The following is a 24,995-nucleotide window of genomic DNA, read 5'->3' as shown; positions in this document are numbered from 1 at the left end:
TCCCATCTACTGATTCCTGCCTAGACTAAATCCCTAGAGCAGGCAAACTCCTACTCCCTCATAATTTCCCAATCTAATTGATACTGAAACCCTGACGTTTTTAGAGTAAACTACCTCCCTTCTTAAATCCCATTTCTCATTTTCTCATCCCTATCTGGCTCAACCCTACCCCTACATTGTCCTACTCCAGCTCTTCCTGTTTTTTCCATTATGCTTACTGGAATTCCTGTTCCATAATAACCATACTCCCCTTCACTTTAGACCTCTTTCTTTTGTGCTCCTTCCACCTCCTGAAATTTACCTAGTCGTCCCCCAACACACACCCCAACAACACTGAATTCTTTGTCATTTTACCTGGGTTGATTGCAATTTCTGTCATACTCCATGACACACAGGTCATGAAGCACAATGGAAGAGATAGGCAGAGCTGAAGTGGGACAAGGTAGGGAGAGGACTGAGACCCATAAGTAGCCAAGGTGAATAGAATGTTCACAAGGTAGGCTCCTCCTTTGGGTTTCTCATGGGGCACTGCTTCACATATACTATCTATGTGCCACAACCTTTCAGCAACTCGGACAAGTCTCTAAGACTATACATTACAGATAAATTGATAGATATCTTTCTTTTGGGGGGGGAGGATGAGGGTAAAGTGACTTGCCCAGGGTCACACAGCTAGTTAAGTGTCAAGTGTCTGAGGTGGGATTTGAACTCAGGTCCTCCTGAATCCAGGGCTGGTGCTTTTTCCACTGTGCCACCTAGCTGTCCTACAATAGATATCTATATAGATGTTTCTAAGATGGGAATTCTCAAAAACCAATTAAACCACACGTCTGTAGGGGGAAAACAAAAACTGCTCTAAGTAATAATAACAATGTTTTTATGTTTGTTTATAATTTTTTTTCAGAGTCAACAGCTAGTTTAAATAAGTTGGATTAGAGTTATAACTGCAAAGAGAGTCTCCACAACTTTATCATTTCTTGTAATTTGTTGTTTGATTTGGACCATTTCAAAAAGACAGTAACTGAACTCAATACACATGCAATGATTCTAAAATAAATGCCATATCAATATCAAGTGATTTGAACTCAGGTCCTCCTGAATCCAGGCCCGGTGCCTTGTCCACTGAGCCACCCAGCTGCGCTCAATACTATTACTTCAAAAAAAGTATTCATAATATATGTATCTACTAGAGTTTTTTTTTGCTTTTCTAAAGAGGAGGACTTGTCATCCATCCTTCATTTTAGCTATAACATTTTGTCTTATTTCATTTATAATGCAGATGTCAATATTAATGTGCTTCAATTTCTCTAGAATTACATCATCTCTTTAGTGACTAGACAAAGTTTTCACATTGAGAATATAAATAGTTGTTTAATTCAATGCAACAAACATTTTTTATGTACCTTATATATATATATATATATATATATATATATATATATATATATATATATATAACAGCTAGGTGGCAGAGTAGATAGAGTACAGGACCTGTAGACAGGAAGATTTATCTTCCTGAGTTTAAATCTGGCCTCAGACACTTACTAGCTGTATGGCTCTGGGCAAGTCATTTATGATGTTTAACTCAGTTTCCTCATCTGTAAAATGAGCTAGAGAAGGAAATGATAAATTCTAATATCTTTGCCAAGAAAACCTCAAACAATGTCGCAAAGAGTAGGATGTGACTGAATAACAACGACACCATGTACATAACACTATGCCAGGGTGCTAGGGAAACAAAAACATAACAGGAACTAACCTCAAGGAGTTAACCTTCTAAAAAAGAATACTTATGGATGGCTTAAAAGCTGTGGGATTCTTAGTGTACTCTCATCTTTTGGGCATTCTTCCCTTGTAACTGAAGATGTAATAGGGTGTCTCACAGGACTGGGCTTCACTTCATGTTTTGATATTATAGAGCTACAAAGCTGTCACATTTGCATTCAGAGCTATCCAGTTCAAGACAGAGTGATTTTAACCCTCTAAAATATTTTTTTGTCTCTTCGTTCCCCACCTGGCTGCACTCCTTTGCACTGGATTTCATCATACACTCAGGAATCATATCATCAGGAAACTCATCATCCTGTGAGATTGCATAACCCTTGCTACTCACACATCATGAGTACCTTTGGTACCATCTGCCCATCTGATTGATGGATGGAACAAAGAGATCCTCTCAAAGGCTCCATTTAAAGAGGCCATCTCATTTTCCCCCAAAATATATTCCTTTGGACTATCCTCTTTTGTGCCCCCCATGCCATACCCCCTACCTTGCATTTCCATTCCTTCCACCCTATCCCCCTTCTCATCTTTTTGTGTGTTGACTTCCCCATTCAGATTATAAACTCCTTGAGGGATTATCTTTCTTTTCTGTATTTATATCCTCAGAGCTTAGCACAGTGCCTGGCACACAGTAGGCACCAAATAAATATTTATTGACTAATTGACAAAGGTCTTTCATATCATAATTAGCAATAAAAGGCTTCAAATACAAATGCCTAATTGGGATAAAAATTTAGCAGGAGCAAATTACTGTGAAAATGGAATAAATTGACAATTATAAAAGACTTCTATTGTTTCCTTCTATGGATAGAAAAAAGGTTGTCAGAAAACATAGGAGAGCATTAGAGTATGCATAAGGCAAGAGAGTAGTCATCAGGAAAGCATGAAGAAAGTGATGTCAACAACAAGAGGAATGGAGATTTTCAAGATGTTATCATTTTACTTATGGAGGACCCTGTTTACCTTCAACTTGTCTGGGAAAAATACAAAGAGAACAGTTACATATTTTTGTCATGCAGCCAAAAGTAGAGAGAGGCAACTCCATTTTGCATGATTTATGAAGATATTTTGTTTGTTTTGTTTCATAAAAGAGCTTTGTTCCCAGGGGGATTTTAACTGAAGTATTGCTGTAATAATAATGATGATAATGATAATAATACTTTTCATTTGTAACACTTTTTTTCCCCAAACAATTTCATTTACACTGTCTCATTTGATCCTCATAACCCTGTGAGTGAAGTAAGACTTATTTTCCCCATTTATTTTACAACTGAAAATACTAAAGCACAAAAAAGGTTCAATAAGGTGTATACAGATGTCCAGCTAACCTAGTAGCTTAGCGGAGCCCAGTATTATCTCATGAACCCAACCCAGTAGAAGGATAAGAGCAGCCTTCCTTCCTCAGAAAAATATATTCACCTCCTACCTCCTTCACTGGGTCACCAATGGGCGATATGAAGACTGGCCAGTGACACTTGCTGCCACTGAGAGAGAGGAGTCACAGTATTTGTCACTTCCCCAGCCAATCCTCATTGCTCCTTGACCAGTTCCCACCAGTAATAGGTCACCCACTGTCAGCTAGATGCTGACACACTGCATTACTACCTCTGCTGGAGGTATTTCATTGAATCCAGCCGTTCTAACCCTTGAACTCACTATCATCACTATGCCATATATTTATAAATGGACAGAAGAGGACCTTCAGTTTTCCTCAAATCATATGAAATTATTTTACCTTCCTAGGCCCCAGATTCTTCATCAGTAAAGTCATAGGGTAAGCCTAGGTTATCTATAATGTCTCTTCTAATTCTTAGGTATATAATCCTATCATATGCATCACTATCAGTACTATGTCATACAGTCAATTACCAGACTTTTTGTGTGTGTTATGGTCAGTGGATAATAATACATTACACATCATTCAATCAACAAACATTTACTTAGCACTTTTTATGTGCTAGACACTATAGATAAAAATACAGAAGTGAGATATTCCCTGCCCTGGAGGAACTTACATTCTAACTGGAGGGGGCAAGGGAGAGGGAGGGATATGCAAATGCAATAAATATATAAAATAAATAGACAGTCATTTGGGGAAGGATATAAAGTACTGGGAGAATCAGAGGGGGTAAAAAATTTCTCTTGAAGATGTTAGCACTTACACTGAGTCTTGAAGGAAGTTAAAGGTTCCAAGAGGTAAAGATGAGGAAAGCAAACATTTCAAGCATGGAAAATAATATCTAGGCCAGTATGGCTGGAATGTAGCATACACAAAGAAGAGTAATGTCTAATGAGCTTGGAGAGGCTGACATGAGTCGGATTGGGAAATGCTTCAAATGCCATACAGGAATTTGAATTACAGAGCCAAAGTAATGAAGATCCTTAAGCAGGGGAACAATATGGTGGTATTCGTGTTTCATCACTCTTGCAACTATATGGATTAGATGAGGGAAGGCAAACAATAAGGAAGTTATTAGAATAGTTCAAGCAAGAGGTAATGAGAGCCTGAACAAGATCGACTGTGGTATGATAAGGGAGGACTTGGAGATGAGAGATGTTATAGATTAAAATAAAAAGACAGGATCACTGGTCAGCTGTGGGCTCTGTAAGAGAGTGAAGAATTAAGGATGACATCTAAGTGATTCTGGTTGACAAAAAGAATGGTGATTTCTTAGCAGAAATAGTGAAGCTAGAGATAGCATAGAAAGAAAATGAGATCAGCTTTAAAAGTGTTGAGTTTTGGGGGGGCGGCTAGGTGGTGCAGTGGATAAAGCACCGGCCCTGGATTCAGGAGTACCTGAGTTCAAATCCGGCCTCAGACACTTACTAGCTGTGTGACCCTGGGCAAGTCACTTAACCCCCATTGCCCCGCACAAAAAAAAAAAAAGTGTTGAGTTTGAGACACCTATGAGATATCCTAGTAAGAGATTTTCAATGGGCAGTTAGAGATGTATAACTGGATCTCAAAAGAAAAATGAAAGATGGATATATAAATTGCAGTCATCTCCAGGGATCATTTAAAATTTTTGATGAGATAACGTGAGATGAGAGGAAAAAGAGAAAGGAAAGGGGGGGAGAGAGAGAGAGGGAGAGAGAGAAAGAGAGAGAGAGAGAGAGAGAGAGAGAGAGAGAGAGAGAGAGAGAGAGAGAGAGAGAGAGAGAGAGAAAAGAGCCCTGGATAGATAAGTAGAGGTGGAATATTAAAGAGATAGAGCTTCTAGGGAAGACTGGAAGGGATAGGATCAATAACACAATTTGAATGGTTGATATTTTCAAGGCTATAATCTTCTGAGACTGAAGAAAAGGAAAAGAAAATGGGGCATGATTCTGGGGTATTTTGAACTGGGGAGCTGAGAGATAGAAGGAGTTCACAATGAATGAACTCAGGTTTTTTATGCAATGTACAAGGTGAGGTCCTTCACTATAGAGCAGGGGGAGGGGGGGAAGTGAAGTGGAATGGAGTTAGGGTCAAACTGATGGTGACTCATCCCAAAAGAATTACAAGAGTCAGTGACTCAGTTCCCCAAGTTTTATTGCAATACTGTGAGTGAACACATTGAGAGAACCAGAAAAGTGGAAAAATATCATTGTTTTTGTGAGAGTCTTTATGACCTGCCTCTGTATGTTCTTGTTATGGGTACTGAGTAATGTGGATAGGGAGAAACTAGGCCTTGACTTGTATTAATGAAGACTCAAGTCTTAAGTTATCCATTAACTGAGGTCTGAATCCCTTTTAGAGCTCATATCTGAATTAGAGGGTGGGTCTTAGGTTTTTCTGTTAGCATATTTTTGGTATCCTACATCAAAAGGATAATACAAGTGGCTCTAGAAGAAAAGAGAAAGTTTGAAACAGACTTTATGTAATAATGAATCAATTAGGGAACAGTGAGAGCATTTGTGTACAGGAGTGAGGAACCAGTTGAAACTGGATAAAATAAATTTCAATGGACCCAACCAGTTCAGTGTTTAGACCTCCTCCAGTGGTATTCAGCAACTGTAAAGGAGAATGGAGATGGATGGTGGGGTGATACAGACTTGAAACAATATCAGTGAAAGGAAAATGGAATAAGGGATTCGAGAGCAGAGGGGAGAGTAAGGTTGAACTGGTAAAATAAGGAGGGGAGGGTTGTCTAGATTTTGAAGAAAGGAAAACAAACCCTGAGCAAGGATAACAGCCTGGGAAAATAAAGAGGAGTAGAGGGCCTAGAGGTTTTGGTGAATATAAGAGACTGGGTTTAAAAATAATTCCTGGGGGCCACTAGGTGGTGCAGTGGAAAAAGCACTGGCCCTGGATTCAGGAGGACCTGAGTTCAAATACGACCTCAGACACTTGCATTTTCTAGCTGTGTGACCCTGGGCAAGTCACTTAGCCATCATTGCCCCTTAAAAAAAAAAAAAAAAGAATTCCTGAGGAGAGATGGGAAAACCAGAGTTTACAGTATTATGTATTGAGTCAGTGGGTTACATATAGGTGATAACAAGACCAAGATTATGACCATTCTTGAGTGTGCCTAAGGTAAAATGCAAGTACTGATCATAGGGGGAAGGAAAATAAGCATTTATCATGTGCCTACTATGTGCCAGTCACTGTGCTAGGCCATTTATAGCTATTATCTCATTTGATCCTCAAAATAATACTGTGAGGTATGTGCTATTATCATTCTCATCTTACAGTTGAGAAAAGAGAGCAAACATCAGTGACTTGCCCAGGTTAACACAGCTAGTAAGTTTCTGATGCTGGATTCCAGATTCTAGACCCAGAGCTCCAGCCACAGCCACCATACCACATAGTTTCCTTTGTTATAGCTTGTGTTTATGTGGGGCTTTAAGATTTGCAAAGTATTGACACTTGACGCTTACTAGCTGTGTGACCCTGGGCAACTCACTTAACCCTCATTGTCCTGCCAAAAAAAAAAAAAGTATAAGTCCACCTAGGGGCAGCTAGATGGCAAAGTGGATAGAGCACTGGCTCTGGAGTCAGGAGGACCTGAGTTCAAATCCAGCTTCAGACACTTAATACTTACTGGCTGTGTGACCCTGGGAAAGTCACTTAACCCAAATTACCTCACTAAAAAAAAAGCTTTCCAAAGGACTTCCCAAATTCCATCTCAATTGATCCTCACAGCCAAAGAAGGTAGATGGTATTATTATTATTATCCTCATTTTGCAGAAGGAGAAACTGAGATGGATAGGAGTTAAGTGACTTGCCCAGGGTCATTCAGGTAGTATGCGTCTGAAGCCAGATTCCATAGGAGTTTAGAAGGTTGGACTCCAAGAATATCTGATGAGTTATCTACACAAATTGAAGATTAAGGGCAGGATGTATGGGAATTAAGATGCTGAACTTCTGATAAAGAAGAAAGAATGACCTGGGGGCAGAGAGATAGCAGTCACAAGGGTGTAGATGATATACCTGGGGAGAGTGAATTTCAATGAGTGATGGGAGTGGAGGAGCATGTGAAATTCACAAGGAGGAACTAGAGATATGCCTATTCTCCTACCTGGACCTGTCTTCAGGGCATGAGAAAATATACCTAGCATTAAAGTGTGGCCCTGGATGAAAAATCTTCTGAAAGCTGCAGAAGGGAGAGAAGTAGGTGTCTATGATTATTATAAGAATATGAGCCAAGTATGAGAAAAAGAAGTCTAATATGAAAGATAGTTTGGTAACAACAGAATGGGGGTTCTATAAGGCACAATGGAAGGGGAAGGTTTGGTAGGGATGGGGCTGACCTAAGTGGGTATGAGGAAGCAGGCAAGGCAACCAGGGAAGGTAGTTTCTGTGCCTCTGAATCACAAGGAATTTAGGTAAAGTCAGGGAGTGATAGATTTTTTTGTTTATTCTTCCCATTATCACTGGTAATGTTGATTTGATTATCATTGATTGAAAGAGGATTGGTGCAGGTGGCCACAGGGCAGATCAGATGCTACCTAGGCCCTAGTCAAATAGCTGTGATCACAGGCAGGATCCAGAGACTAGGGGAAAAAAATGGCCTGAGTCTGAGATCTGGCTAGTTCTCTAAATAAACTATGACTCAAAACTTGAGTTATGGTTAATTCACTCACCCTCCAATCTCCAATCATCAACCAGAGCATCCAGTTCTAAATGAAGGCAGCAGCATAATCATATTTATTATCTTGCCCTGGTTATATGGAGGGATGTAGGTGGTTTTCTGTTGTGTCTCCATTTTGCAGAATGTTATGATTTCAACAATACTAAGCTTCCCCTCCCCCGCCTCCAGGCAGAAGTAAGTGGCATGAGGGAGGGGCATATAGTGAATTTGGGAGGGAGGACATCGGAGGCTATGCCAAACATTTAGCTTTCTCATTGCCACCTGTCAGTCTGTGTAAGGTCACAGACCCTTTCTCTGTAAAGGAACTTTCACAAGCCAATATTACAGATCCTGGAGAATCTGAAATGTGCACTCAGCCAAGGAGGCCAATTGAACTCTGACATATCCCGCCAGCATATTAATGTTGCCCTTAATTGCTCTCTGTTGGGAATTGAATTCCCTCAAACAGGTGGGGACATTTGCAGGTTCTATGTCTTCATCTGTTCTTTGCTGGCATCAAGCCCTAACAAAGAAGCATGAGAAAGGCCAAAGTTTTAAAAATTATGTCCTAGTATTTTAGGGAAAGTACAAGTCCCATTGAGGGGAAGAAGGGAAACTTAAGCTTACCAAAAAACTTTTGAGAGAGAGAGAGAGAGAGAGAGAGAGAGAGAGAGAGAGAGAGAGAGAGAGAGAGAAGAGAAGAGAAGAGAAGAGAGAGAGAGAGAAGGAGGAAAAGACAGACAGAGACAGAGGGTGCAGGGACAAGGAGAGAGACAGAAGGGGAGACAGACAGACCGAGAGGAGAGGGGGAGGAAGGAGGGGAGGAGGGGGGAGGGAGGAGACAGACAGAGGGAGGGGAAGAGAGAGAGAGAGGAGAGAGAGAAGGAGGAGGAGAGAGAGACAGACAAATAGAGACAGAGTGGGGAGGGAAGGTAGAAGAGAGAGAGGGAGGATAGACAAGGAGAGAGACAGACTGAGAGGAGAGAGGGGGAGGAGGGAGGGGAAGGGGGGAGGGAGGGAGGAAAAAGACAGAGGGAGGGAAAGATAGACAGACACAGAGAGAGAGAGAGAGGAGAGAGTGCCAACCAGCCAGCCAGCCTTTTGTGGTTCTTACTTGGCAATCAGTACAGAAAAGAAAAAAAGAAACACCCATTCCAGAAGGACAAGGAGGAGACGGTAATCTGAGGACATTTTGAAGGTCAGAAGTATATGACACAGAAAGAAATCCAGAAAGAAAGGCATTACATGGAAGGGATAATGCAGCCTGCTCAGCCTTCAAATGCTTCATTTAAAATGGTATCTTCCTAAAAAATTTTACAGAGAAAAGCTAAGTCAGACACTTTAGCAGCCTCACTGCATTCATTTTCTGATAAATGCAAGACTCTAAATTGTATTAATAACAGCAGCAGTGATGTTAGCTACAGTGATAGAATTAGAACCAGAGTGCTTAGATCAGTAAAATCAGATGTCATCATTTCTTTATTTCCAGACACTGTTTTCCTATTAAAGAAAGAAAGAAAGAAATGAATAAAGAAAGAAAATTTTTCCTATAGTTCTATTCTAAATGACCTCCAGAGGTCATCTAATTCAGATTCCCACTCGCTGGCAATAAATAGGCTATAGTTGAAATCAGTAGAAACCACGTCTACTTTCTTTCTGGCCCTTTCGGTGATACAACTAGCATTGGCAAACATAGCCAATGATGTCACATTTTCTGGATGGGAGGCAGTTTTCCATAATTATTACAAGAAGATGGAAGGAGGGGGAAGCTAGGTGGCGCAGTGGATAAAGCACCAGCCCTGGATTCAGGAGGACGTGGGTTCAAATCTGGCCTCTGACACTTGACGCTTACTAGCTGTGTGACCCTGGGCAAGTCACTTAACCCTCATTGCCCTGGGGTGGGGGTGGGGGGATGATGGAAGGAGTATGAGAGAAGAAGTCTAATTGATGGCTATTTGAAAAACAGAATGGACATTTCATAAGCCAAAATGAAAAGGGTGAGTATCTACCACTAAACCAGGGCAGAACAATAACCATCTGTCCATTTCCTTAAGGTCTTCTTTAAACTCTATTAATAATCTTTTCAGTGTTTGTAATCTTTTATTATTAACAGTACTAAAAAGAATACAATTTCCTAATTTGTATCTCATCAAAGTTTTGAGTTTAAAATTTAAGGTCTTGTGGCAGCTAGGTGGCGCAGTGGATAGAGCACCGGACCTGGAGTCAGGAGTACCTGAGTTCAAATGCAGCCTCAGACACTTAACACTTACTAGCTGTGTGACCCTGGGCAAATCACTTAACCCCCAAATTGCCTCACTAAAAAAAAAAAAAAAATTTAAGGTCTTGAAAAAGAAGCACATACTTTTCTTTTGGTGAGGCAATTGGGGTTAAGTCACTTGCCCAGGGTCACACAGCTAGTAGGTGTCAAGTGTCTGAGGCCATATTTGAACTCATGTCCTCCTGAATCCAGGGCCGGTGCTCTATCCACTGCACCACCTAGCTGCCCCATACTTTTCTAATATTTATTGGTCAATATCTTTTGGCTTCCTATATCACTGAGCACTTCCTTATTCTCTGTATTGACTCCTTAGATTATATTGTGGCTTGTTTACTATAGCTAAAAATAAATTCTAAATAATAGAAATGCCTTGTTAATAAATAAAGCAGTTCTCTCTCTTTGTTTCTCCCTAGCTCCTGGACTATGCTAGAGATAATTACCAATCTGAGCCTAGGGCTAAATTCCTATCTTGTGGGTACAGCAAGAGCTTCATCTCCCATTCTTGGCCATATCATCTCACCTCTGTCTCCCCCTTCTGGATCCCTTTCTCCCATTCATCCTTCCATTACCTAAAGAAAATAATGAATTTCATGTTTTCTTTATTCCCAATTCCAAATTGGCAGTCCATTTATCCTCATCTTAAAAAGTTCCCAACAGGCTACTTTGTGGCTTCTCTCATAAATAGGCCAGCATTCCAGTAAAGAAGAAGCATTTATAAACACAATAAGAGAGTCCATCATCCATTAAGCTTTCTAATTGACCCAAGATCTATACCACAATTCACTGAAGATACCTCTGGGGTTATAGCCACAATTTAGCACAATAGATTCTTTCAAATGGTGTCCCTTCATGTTCAAACTGGAGTTGTTAAGGGTCTTATGCATATTGGGAAATATGCCTTATCTCCCCTATTCAATTTTAAGTTCCTTGAGAAAAAGGATTGTTGCATGTACAGCTTTATATCCCACACTGTTCTTGACATGAAATGCAAAATGAATGCCTGTTAAAAGAACAAATTCATGCAGCTCTTCATGGGTCTAAGTTTGAATGAAAAGATAGTCCTGATTCTGGTAACATGTTTTCACTAATTTTTAAAAATTAAATGCAAATGAGATCAAACACATCAAATCCTTACAGATTGAACTCATTCCCTCTCATTGCTTTAGCCAAAAACTTGGAAATGGACACAATCCCATCATCTTCTCTGTTTGACTTCCATATTTCTATTCATGGCACAATCATTCTCTCAGTCACTCCCATTCAAAATTACAGTCGTCTTTCACTCATCACTCTCTTTGGCCTCTCACATTAACTCAATGATCAAATCCTCTTTACTCTTCCTTCAATCATTAAAATGCAGCTAGAAGGCACAGTAGGAAGATGGGTCATGCAGTAGAAAAAGCACTGGACCTGGAGTCAGGAAGACTTACACTGAAATCCTGCCATAGACATTGACTACCTGAGTGACCCTAGGCAATTGACTTACCTTTCGTCTGCCTCAGTTCATCTCTGAAGTGAAATAATAACGGTACACACCTCACAGAGTTATTGTGAGGATATGAGATAATATTTTAAGGTTCTGTTTCAAACCTGAAAGCACTATATGGTAGCTATTAATCTATTACATTAATTTCTTCCTCTCTACTCATCCGGCCAGTCCTGAGTTCAGATCCATGATATTTCAGATTTATGTTATTATTACAAATAGTTCCCAATTGATCCTCTTGTATCTAATCCCACTACCAACTCCTTCTCCTCTTTCACCTTCTTTTTCTCCTCCTTCTCCTCCTCCTCCTTCTTCTTTTGGTGGGGCAATTAGGGTTAAGTGACTTGCCTAGGGTCACACAGCTTGTAAGTGTCAAGTGTCTGAGATCAGATTTCAACTCAGGTCCTCCTGAATCCAGGACCTGTGCTTTAGCCACTGCACCACCTAGCTGCTCCACTACCATCTTCTTAAAGCAATGCTTTATACTCAATATTTTTCAACAGCATATTTTTGCCTAGAAGAAAATCTGAGTTCACAATGTCTGTATACTTAGGCTTTATAGTTTTGTATAAATAACACAATTTAAATTCTTGGTCTACAATCTCTCTCAAAACTACTTTTCTAACCTTACTTTGGAGTCAGGAAAAGTGGAGCTCAAGTCCCATTTCTGATACGTATTGGCTTTGTGACCCTGGCTAAGTCACATCCTCAAAGTACTCCCTCACTAGCTGAGATTTAAAGTCACAGAAGTCATCAGTTTGCATTGATGGAGGGTTTCAGTATTGGGACTAACATAAATCAATGAAATAATAGGTTAACCAACAAACCAATAAATATTTATTATATACCTACTATATGGTAGGCAGTGTGTTATGCTCAGGGAATACAAGGATGAGAAAGTTCTATAACACTCATTCCCTATAACATTAAAACATGATACTATTCACATCATACAATATTTGTCTTGAAAGGGCATTATTTGTAATTTTGCAAGGGCATTACTGTATTTTTGTCCCCAGATACTAGATATTCCTTTGTATATTAACAGTGTCTTCTACAAAATAGATATTCAATTTATCAAATGAATAAATGGAAGGATGGCGATGAATAAATAAGGAAATTCTGGAGATAAGAAACCAAACAGAACTTATGAAAATCTTTTCAGTAATACCTACATTCAATTTAAATGGAGTTAGAACTCCACTTGACACTTACTAGCTGTGTGACCCTAGGCAAGTCACTTAACCCTCATTGCCCTGCAAAAAAAAAAAAAAAAAAAAAAAAAACTAACTCAACGGGCATTGTATCTCTTCCCATTATCACAGGTTCATACACATATCTTCACAACTACCTCCCCTGGTATTTAAAATAAAAATATCTACAACTCCAAAATAAACCCATCATATTCACTGGTACTCTGTGTTAGTACAATTTCAGTACTCTATCGATTGGTATTGGTTGATTGTTCTTTGTGCATCACAGAAAGCAAAAAAACAGTTAAATCTCAAGTGGATTTTTTTTCATTAAGTTCTCCAATTTATTTCCTCAACTCTCCACTTTGTTTTAGGCTCTTTCTCAATGACCTAACTCACTCACTGATAGATTTGTGTTGGATAGCAATAAATGTATGGATCCTAGAGTAAAAAGTGAAGCAGAAATTTAAGACCCAAAGGATAAGTAATAATTGAAGCACTGAAAAAGAAATAGATCTATATGTAGTTATATATTGAGGAAAAGGACAAGATTAATTCTAGGCCTTTAAAAGTTTCTTAGTGTCATATGAGGGAAATGTGAGAGCAAATCCCTAAACGGATTCATTTTGTGTTAGAAATACATCTCTCCAAAAGAAAGCAAAATCCTTTCTCTATTACAACTTGTTCCTCTATTTTTTATCTTGGCTATTAAAAATGTGAAACATTGTGGCTTTTTAATACAGAGTATTCAATTTGTACAGAATTTTAAAAATCAAAGATAAAGTCAATTTCAAAGGAATAAGTAACTACATTAGGATTCTCCTGCAAGAATGTACTTGTTTCACTTGGATTCTCTGGAGGAAATAAACACATTTAGAATATATAAGGAACCATTCATCATTTTACTAACAGTACAAATAATACACTGGGGGAAAGAAGGGAGAGAAAAGTCCAAGAGCAAAGTATGACTTTAGCATTTAAATCTAGTCTGGACAAATCATTAGAAGATGCACTGTAAAGAATAATCAGTCCTTTGCTAGTCCCTATAGAGTAGACTAAGTTATACTGTTAGATTTTTTTTTTTTTTTTTTGGTCATTCAAAACAAGAATGTTCCCTGTAGAATAACAGCAAGTGAGTTAGACCTTTCATGGGACAAGCAATTCTACCTTCATTCTTGCTTCCTTGTAGTCTAATCTGAAAATATCTAAATTCACAGGTCTCTCTAATTTATATGAACAAAATTTTATTGACAAAGGCCCTTTAGAGGTCATCTAGGCCTAAATCATCCCCAGTGATTCTTATCTAAAATCTGTATGTAATGCAAGGAATTTCTTAAAAAGCTAATAATTACTTAAGACAACAATTCAGTTACTTACTAAGGACCTAACAGAAGTTTTAATGGTTTATCAACCAATTGAGAAAGCTGTTTTGCTTAATTACTTGGGAAGTTGCCATATCTTTGTCAGGTTCTATTTTTGTCCAATCATTTTTTTAAATGATTTCTAATTTTTTTCCCAATTACATGTAAAAACAATTTTAACATTTTTTCAAATTTTGAGATCCAAATTCTGTCCCTCCCTTCCCTCCTTGCCTCCTCAAGCATTTGACATAGGTTATACATGAGTAATTATGCAAAACACATTTCCATGTAAGTCATCTATGAAAGAAAACAGACCAAAAAAAAAAAAACATGAAAAATAAAGAAAGCAAAGAAAAGTTGGGTTTTTTTTTTCGCCAATCTCTATTTAGGCTCTATCATTTCTTTCTCTGGACATAGATAGCACTTTTCATCCTAAATTCTTCAGAATTATCTAGGATCATTATATTGCTGAGAATAGATAAAGTTTGTTTGTTTTGGTTTGCTTTTTTGTGTGGGGCAATGAGGGTTAAGTGAGTTGCCCAGGGTCACACAGCTAGTAAGTGTCAAGTGTCTGAATCCAGATTTGAACTCAGGTCCTCCTGACTCCAGGGCCAGTGCTCTATTCACTGTGCCACCTAGCTGTCCCGAGAATAGATAAGTTTTTCACAATAGTTTATCATACAATGTTGTTGTTACTATGTACAATGTTCTGGCTCTGCTCATTTCACTTCTCATTAGTCCATGTCTTTCCAGTTTTTTCTGAGAGCATCCTCATCATCATTTCTTATAGCACAATAGTATTCCATCCATCATATACAACTTGTTCAGTCATTCCACAATTGATGGAATTATTTGCCACCATTAAAAGAGCTACTACAAATATTTTTGTATATATAGGTCCTTTTCCTTTTTCTTTGAGCTTTTTGGGATACAGTATTTCATCAATGTTTGTATAATTGTTGTATTCCTATTAGAGAAAACTAGGTCCAGCATTGATTTTTTTCCCTTATTCATTCTTCTGTATTTTCAAGATTGACATTAACACTAAGGCAAATTTTTAAAATCTTCTTAATTAAAATTGTTATTAATTGAAATCCATTATCATTACTCTATCATTTATCTATCCCAATTTTCTATGTTTTCCAAATTCCTAATCTATTTCTTCTTTTTGTCCAAATGGTCAGTAGTTTATTCCAAATTACAAAAATCCCTTCTATTTCTCCCTCCTTTTTTTATTTTCACCCAAATAATCTCCATCATGCTTCTCTCTGTGGTTCCAGGGTTTCCTTACATGTATATGGCTTCTTTATATATCTATATCTATAGATATAGATATATAGTTAACACTCTTTTACCAACAGACCTTTCTCTTTTTTTAAAATGAGGTATACCTATCCACTTCAGAGCCATGGTCTTGTGATGTGGTTTATCCCACTAAGTGTCAGTAATGTCATGAGGTCAAATTGACCTCTTTGTATTAGGACCACTAGATCTTCTTTGTTGCTTAACTTTGGACATTTCTGTATAAAAAGACTTAAGCCCACAAGTTTTACTAGTAACTTTAAAATATTGCTTCCTATGAATTTCTGGGTGTCTCGGGTACTAATCTTTCTTTTGCTTCTAAGTGGATGTTCTCTATAATACCTAACTTTATGAGTAGACCTAGATACTCTTCTCCCTCCCTCGTATTTTTGTTTTTAGAATAAGACCTTTTGATTAATTTTACAAGACACTTAGCAAATACATTCTTACCATCCTTTGTTAGTTATACTCTATCTCTGGAAAGAAATTTGGTATCCCTATGTTATAAGTAGTGACCCCAAATGACAAATCCCATTCTCAGATACCACCTTCCTATCCAGTTGTTCACTTCCCAAATTAATTTGTATTTTCTGTATTCTTTTTATTCAATAGGCAACAGTCAAGAAAACTCAACCTGTACCTCTATGGTCTTCAGTTTCTTACCCAAGACTTCATTGATAATACTTATTTTGTTTCTTTTTTTCTGGAAGAGTCATCTGTGCCCATGTAACTCACCAAAACTGGGAAGTTGTCATTCATTGTTGATTAGTCATAAGAGGTTCTATTTGGGGTCTTGAATATGTTCCCTAGGAAGACAAGCTATCTCTCTATTGTTTTCATCAAGTCTATGAATAACTGCCTCAGTATCTAGTACAAAGGAATCACCAGGTACTATTATTCTTCTTTCTTCTCACATTTACTGCTTAATTTCTAACCTGATACCATTTGTCACTCTACTATGTAATTCTTAGGAGGAAAACAACTTCTTACTCTTCAGAGTGTTCAGCTATCTCCCCTTCAGGAAGATCCACATCCAAGATATTGATCCACATCTCTTGCCTCCCATATATTGATCCACTAGGAGCAATTAAGGTTATGGGAGTGGAGTCCATGCTGGGTTTTGCAGCTAATCCATCTCTTATAGAGTTTATGATCTAGTATAGGAAATAAGACACAGACAGAGAGATGTGTATATATATATATACACATATATATATATACACACACACACATCATATATGTATGTACATATATATATAAATCTATACACATAAAAGTCATCAAATTAGAATATTATGTATATAAGTTGTGCATTTATGAAGCAATATGGAAAATATCCATCATATTTATGACAATTATATTAGGGATATAAAAATAATTAGTATTTTATTTTTATTAGGTTAAAAAGTACTTTTCTAGGGTGTATATGCATATATGTATACATATACATTGTATGCACACACATGTACATATATGTGTGTGCATAGTATGTGTATATATACACATGCATGTACAAATAACTAATATAAACCTTGTTTTATAGGCCTTTTCCTGACATAAGGGCAGACAACTAGAACTGAGCATTATTCCTGGCACATAGTAAGTTTTTAATAATTGCTTGTTGATTGACTGATAGAAGATCCATGTCCTTGCTACACTCTATTGATTATATTAAATACTCAAAAGGATCTATGATCTCATTAATGTGAGTATTTCTTCCAATAATACTGATATCACAACCCATCTAGATTTGCCTGTCCTATGAGACTCTTTTCCATATTCTCCCATATGTTTTTTTTCTCAGGGGATCTCATCAACATGCCAAGATCTTTACCCCTTTCTCTAGCATTATAAAACAAAAATTGGAGTTTGTAGATTGCCTATTGGTTATTCATCACCTTCACCACATGAGAAGCAAATTTTATTTCACATAGTGAAAATAGGCATTCAATAAATACTTTTAAAATAAACAAATGAATGCTTATTTCATGAATCCAAAGAACTGAGATTACAAGTAATACAAAGTACAATGGCAATATTTGTGGTGAATACAAGTAGACCACAGTATATTACCAATGGATTCTATGTATGTTACCAGTGACATAATAGATACTATCAAGGAAATAGGTGATGTATTAGAGTTCTAAAAACTCTACTACATACTTTATAGGAACAGTTGAGCTAGAGCCAAATGCAGCCTCTGAACTGATACTTGGTCCTCAGATTCCTAATGGAGAGAATAGTCTGGGAAAGAGGATTACGAGTAGCATGCCATCTCATTTACTTTCTGCTATCTAGGCTATACTTTTATGAGATGTTGTTGCTTAAGGGTTGTTTAAATGGATAATTTAGAAACATATCTCTTATAGTCTCTACCTTAATGATATAGTGAATTGCACTAGATCTTTAACATTACATAATTTGATTATTCAATTTAACCCTGGCATTCTAGAGATGATTTCAAAAATTCAGTCCATTATTTAATAGTTGAAATAGAAGGCAAAAAAACCACCCTATGAAGAAAAATACAAAAAATTGCCTAATAACTCTGAATTCCCTTGTTTACATTTCATTTTTTAATTCTATTTTTAAAATATTTCATATTCCTAAAAATGTTAGTCTGAGAGGAAATGGGAAAGCAAAATAAGAAAGATAAATGTAAACAATTAAATTAGAAAATTATATGTTATACAAGTTGTGCATTTATAAAGCAATGCAGAAAATATTCATCATTTTTATGACAATTACATTAGAGCCATAAGAATCATTAGTATTATATTTGCATTAGGGAAAAAATAATTGCTTTAGTAGCAAATGAAACCTACTTTACACTCTATACATATTCACCAAAGTGAATGAAAATTGCATAGGAGGGCACATCAAGAATCTTAAACCCTTTCTGACAAAATTGCTGTTACTATAATCAAGTATTTAAGTATAGTGAGATCTCCCAGTTGCCACATCACCACATCAGGGTTCTAAACCTGAAGGGTTATGTGGTCTCTTTTTCAATGCCATCAGCTCAACAGCCCATTACAGTTATGTTTTCATCACTGTTAGCCACTACTGATGTGTCCCAGTTGCATTTACCAATTAACCAAATATCAATTAGTTTTACAAAGGCATTTTACTTTTTAAAATTATAGCAAGTATAGAAGTACAAACATTGACCAGACGACTTTTAGGCTATGCACTCTTCTATACCATCTTAGTTCCTAGGGAAACTGGGCTCAGCCAATGAAATTATATACTCCAAGTTCACATCCAAATGCAGCATCACACTGGATGAACCCTTGTCTTAGTTACTGCTGAACTGGGTCTGAAAGCGCACCCCTCTCTGTGTTCAAAGGACATACATGGATTAACTGTAAAACACAGCATGGACTCAACCCCCATATTCCTAATTCCTCCTAGTAGTTCAAGGTCCTGACTTTTCAAAATTCACAAGTACCTTCATGTAAAATTAAAGAACATAGGTTGAGTTGGACATATATATGAGCACATATTAGCCTTGGAAAGAAAGGCTACAAGGACTATTCTTTTCTAGCATTGTCTCTCTTCTCTCCTTTGAATGCCATCAGGCAGGAAAAAGTCACAAGAAAATAAGGGTTGAAGTGCTGGGCAACGAGAGCCTTTTGAATGTAGCCTCTCTTCCAGCTATGCAGCCATTAAAAAGATTTCTTTTTATAATGGGGTAAGCAGGCTAAAATAAACAGGATGTCTACACATTTTATTGCACTTCACTTTATTATGCTTTGCAGACCTTACTTTTTATTTCTTTTTTTTTTTTTTTTACAAATTGAAGATTTATGGTAATCCTGTGTAAAGCAAGTATATCAGTGTCATTTTTCCAACAGCATGGGCTTGAATCATGTCTCTGTGTTACATTTTGGAAATCATCACAATATTTCAAAGTTTTTCCTCATTATTATATCTGTTATGGTGACTTGTGATCAGTGATCTTTGATTTTACTATTTTAAAAGTTTTGGGGAGCTATGAACCACACCCATATAAGACAGAAAACTTAATTATGTTCTGTGTGTTCTAACTGCTCCACTGCCTGGAGTCAAGAGGACCTGAGTTCAAATCTCACCTCAGATACTTACTAGCTGTGTGAACATGGGAAAGTCACTTAACCCCAATTACCTTAAAAATCTGAGGCCTTCTCATCATCCTGATGTTTATCTTGTCACTGGACCCAGATGACTCTGGAGGAAAAAGTGAGGTTGGTGACCTTGCACTGCCCTCCCTCACTGAAATCCAATTCAGTTCAAGTCATGACATTACCCTGATGTCATGGTTCTCTTTGAGAACAAAGGACAAACAACAAGGACAACAACAACAATTGCTCCACTGATTGGCCATTCCCCTACTTCTTTTCTTCTCCTCAGACCTCCTTATTCCCTGAGACACAATAATATTGAAATTAGGCCAAGTGACAAGTTTACAATGACCTCTAAGTATTCAAATGAAAGGAAACACATCAATATAGTAAATTTCATCATCTGTTCAAAATAGGTTGTCTTATTTTAAGAAATTGCCAGAGCCACCCCAGTCTTCAGCAAACATCACCTTAATCAGTCAGTATCCATACACATTGAGACAAGAACCTCCCCCACACTAAAAGATGACAACTAATTGAAGGCTCAGATAATGGTTAGTATTTTTTGCAATAAAGTATTTCTAATTAAGGTACATACATTGATTTTAGACAAGCTTTTGCACACTTATTAGAAAACAGTACAGGGGCAGCTAGGTTGCACAGTGGATAGAGCACCGACCCTGGAGTCAGGAGGACCTGAGTTCAAACCTGGCCTCAGACACCTAACACCCACTAGCTGTGTGACCCTGGGCAAGTCACTTAACCCCAATTGACTCACCAAAAAAAAAAAATTAAAGAAAACAGTACAGTGAAAACAAAACTTTAATATGCAATAGGATACCAAAAACTTTATGTCATTCACTTTATTGTGATATTCACTTTTTTATGGTAGTCTGGAACCAACTCCACAATATCTCTGAGATATGCCTATTTTGAGAGCTGGAATAATGCCCCCTGCTGGGAGGACCATTTTATGAGCTCTGGCCTGAGGCCAAGCCATGTGGCCTTGGCATCAGGAAGTGATGTTTACCCATGGGTACTTTCGATCAAAGTTGCCAGCCAATTAGCTTGGAGCTGTGTGTGTGGATGGCCGTTTCCAGTATCACAGAAGTTTTCCAGAAGAAGCCCAGGAGGAGGGCTCTTTTCACTCGAGACCTCATGTGGAGTGGAGCAGAGATGCTGGCTCCATTAGATAGATAGATGACGGCATCTTGGCCTCTTTCTCCCTCCTCACCAAATCCTAATGCACCTTAATAAATTCTTAAAAGTTTAAACTCTTGCTAAAGCTTCTTATTTATGGTGACCACTCGTTAGATTTTTAGACATTCTAGCTAGAAGCTTTAGCAAGAATTTAGACTTTTAAGACTTTATAAAAGAGCAATCAGTAGGTGAGGAATGAGGGGTAATAGATCTAACTATTTCTAAGAGACCCCATCATCCGACCGCTCCAAACTGAGGTCAGGAACCCAAAAGACCCCAACATTTCCTTCCTCCTCCCAGAAGTCTCCTCTACAACAGGAAACAGGCTATCCACACACACAGCTCCAAGCTAATTGGCTGGTAGCTCTGGTTGACAAGCCCCACAGGTGGTTCTACAAAAGTAACTTCTGGATGCCGGGCTAACCTTCAGAATCCCCGAAAAGGTCAGTTCCAGATGCTAACATCACATGGCTTGTCCTCACCTGCCTTCTCCTCATGGCGGAGCTTCCCTACAGTATCTCTCCAGCAGGGTGTGGCACTCCAATTCTCACACTATAAAGGTTCCAAAGTCTATTAAAGGTGCTTCTATTACAGATCATTAGGAACCTCTTGAAGTAGGAGAATAGGAATGAGATGAGGCTCCCTAGCCCCTTTTATATGAATGAGAGGCATTTTACCTCTACTCATATAGCAATGTGTCCAAAGAATGTTCAGAAGCAATAAAATACTGTGTAAACTCTGTTTACATGTGCAAATTATGTTGATTACTTTTAACCTTACCTATCTCTAAAACCAAAACAATTTCTTACATAATAGTCATGTTCCAGCATTAAATAATGCAAAAAAGGAATATAATGAGAATAACCATCAATTTCAAAGTTAGAAAGGTCATTGTTATTCTTAGTAGTCAGTTCTTCTTTATGCTCTAAATTGTTCAAGGTAGGTGGATTCTTGATTATCTATTTCCTGGCCTCTTAATTATTTACTTCCAGGTTACATACATTTTGACCAACTCTCTGCTCATAATTCGCCAAAACAAAGTTTGCACTGGGAAAAGTAGAGGAGACAAAATTAAAATCACTTGAATTTGTTATTTTGTATCTATAGGGGGAAAAACTATGGTTAAGAATACATTTTTACCTAGTTATTTTTTCTGTATATTATCAATTCATTCATATGTGATGACACTGCTCCATAGCAACTAATAGAGAATTAAAGAAAGTTTGATATTTTCTTTAAAAAAAAATCAAAAATGAAGAATATGAGGGATTCAGAGAATTGTGGAAAGGTCTCTATAAACTAAATAATACCAACACTAAAATTTTACATTTATATAAGACATTTCCAAGCTCTTTAAAAAAAAACAAACTCAAATCTATTATCATGTGGGGTTTTTTTTCTTTCTTCAGAAGCCATAACAAGGAAGGAAATAAGATGACACTAGGATTTTGATGGATCTGTGATCAAATTTATTGATGTCCAAGTGGCTCTGACCCTTGAAGTCTGTACCATGACCACAAAGTATGTATGTTCAATGTAATGGTGAAAAGATGGGTCATATCTCAACTTCCCTACAACAGCCAACTTGTTATTGGGCTTCTCTCCCACACTATCACAATACCTATATCACTCATTATCACCAATGTGTCTCCACCCCTCCCTCTCTCATTCAACTGCTTCACTACTCTACCTTGTGTCAGACCTTTATAGAAGTTATCTAAAAATAATACTGGACACCCCTACTACCAACTGTGCTGGCAAAATTGCTCATCCCCATAAGCAATAGTTAAATGTATACAATTTATAAAAAAGTACATATGAATATGAAAAGTATATACATATATCACGGATATATGCTCATAGAAGTGTCCATTGATAAGTGTACACTATGTGTGTGTATACATATATATGCACTCACACACACTCATATATATATATATATAATTTTGAGATCACTGACCCAATACATATCAGATTAAAACTCATTGGGGCAGGTAGGTAATGCAGTGGATAGAGCACCGGCCCTGGAGTCAGAGTACCTGAGTTCAAATCCAGCCTCAGACACTTAACACTTACTAATTGTGTGACCCTGGGCAAGTCACTTAACCCCAATTGCCTCATTAAAAAAAAATCTCATGTTATTTCCCTTTATAAAGGATCCACCCAACATACTGGAAAGCTTCTTTTAAGTTTCTTAATATTAGAAATAGATGTTTTAGAAACTACAAAGTTTTCCTTAATTCTATATTAGTTGCTATGGAACAATGTCATCACATATGAATGAAATTGACAAATAATAGACGTGTTCTTTCATTCATGGTATATATCAGGCTCACCTCCTTTGTCAATCCGAAATTTCCTGGATATCATATGTCACTTTTCCCCTCTTTCAGGTATGTTAAGAATTTATTCCTCAATACAATCAAATTTGTAAAGCCTGTAGCATGGCTTTCTTCTGTATACAATTGTTCTAGTCCTGCTCCCATCTTCATTTTCTTAGTGCCATCTCCATTTCTTCATATAGCACTTTCAGAATTAAGATGAGAGAGGACAGATGTGATGGTTCCACTGTCACTAGTGAGGGTTTTTTTTAATTGTTTATTATTAGAGATGCTGAACAATCTGTTCCATTTTTAATTAATTCATTATCTTCCAGTTTTATTTGTAAATGTTCCTGGGCTGATTTGAATTAACTGGGTCTCAAGTCAAATTTCCAGGAGATTCTTTTATCCTCTTTGTGTCTTCTTGTCTTACAAGGTGATGGTGTTCATTGTCTTCTATTATACTGTACATTTACATTCCGAGCCATGTTTGCTCTTGGCTGTTGGCAAGGAGATCAAGTATTTGGGGGTTCTTTTAATTGCATTATATCCTTTAAACTTTGATATGAAATGGTAACAATCCACATTACTGTTTTTCCTTATTTCCCATTTTTTCCAGTACAAATGGCATTCAAAAAGAGCATGTTGAAACTGTTGTAAATATATTTTCTCATCTTTATTCTTCTAAGTATTGGTTTTTTCCTTTACTGATAGTATAACTCCACACAATTGATTTGCAAATTACAGCTCCCATGCCATTGATCAGTTACTTTCTATTTATTTAGATGAAATAAATTTAATTTTTATTATAATGTTATTCTTGTGGGTTACCTCCAACCCTCTTCATGAAGAATTTATTCATGATATAACAGGAAGATACTTTTAGTAGTCTCTAAACCTTTGGACTCTTTTGTTTTTATCCTGAGCCATATTTTACAACATATGTTTTGCTGGAAACTAGAAAACAATTTATACAATAACAACCATACTATAAAGACAAACAACTTTGAAAGACTTAAAAACTCTGATCAAGATAATGACCAACAATGATTCCAGAGGACTCATGAAAAAAAAAAAAAGTGCTACCTAGCTCCTGACAAAGAAACATTGGACTCAAAGTGAAAATTTAGATAATTTTTTTTTTTTGGTGAGGCAATTGGGGTTAAGTGACTTACCCAGGGTCACATAGCTAGTAAGTGTTAAGTGTCTGAAGCCAGATTTGAACTCAGGTACTCCTGACTCCAGGGCAGGTACTCTATCCACTGCGCCATCTAGCTGCCCCGATAATTTTTTTTTTTAATATGGTCAATGTGAAATTTTATTTTTGCTTGACTATTCATACTGGTTACAAGGGTTTGTTTTTCTTCTTATTCAATAGGGGATGAGTTGGAGAGAAGACAGATTTCATTAATTTTTTTTAAATCTAACTATAAAAATAAATAGAATCATGATTTGATGCCCTTTTGTATGTTCACCTTTATATTCACATTGCTGAAGACTATATGTTGGTTTTATTCAGTAGCACCTGCTAAATCCATTAAAGAATTTACATACCATTTCATCTTCTGAAAAAGATGATGGTGCATAAGGCCACAAATATCTTCATAATGGTCTTCTCTTATGTTTATCATAAGTAATATAAAGATAAATGTTCATGTCCCACGAAACAATGTTGCTTGTTGGCTTTGGGAAAATATAAAGCCAATTGACCACATCATTGGTTTGGCTTTCAAGAGATAACTCATGATCCACTCTTTTTTTTTTTTTCACAGCAATCAAACATTCATTTTATTTTCAATTACATGTAAGGGGTAGTTTTCAACATTCATTTTTATAAGATTTAGAGTTTCAAATTTTTCTCCCTCTGTTTTCCTCCCCCCCCTCCACAAGATTGCAATCGGGTTATATATGTACAA

This window comes from Dromiciops gliroides, chromosome 4 (genome assembly GCF_019393635.1).
Source record: "Dromiciops gliroides isolate mDroGli1 chromosome 4, mDroGli1.pri, whole genome shotgun sequence".
Classification (NCBI taxonomy): Eukaryota; Metazoa; Chordata; class Mammalia; order Microbiotheria; family Microbiotheriidae; genus Dromiciops; species Dromiciops gliroides.
The sequence above is the reverse complement of the archived record's forward strand: the minus strand, read 5'-3'. Positions refer to the sequence as shown.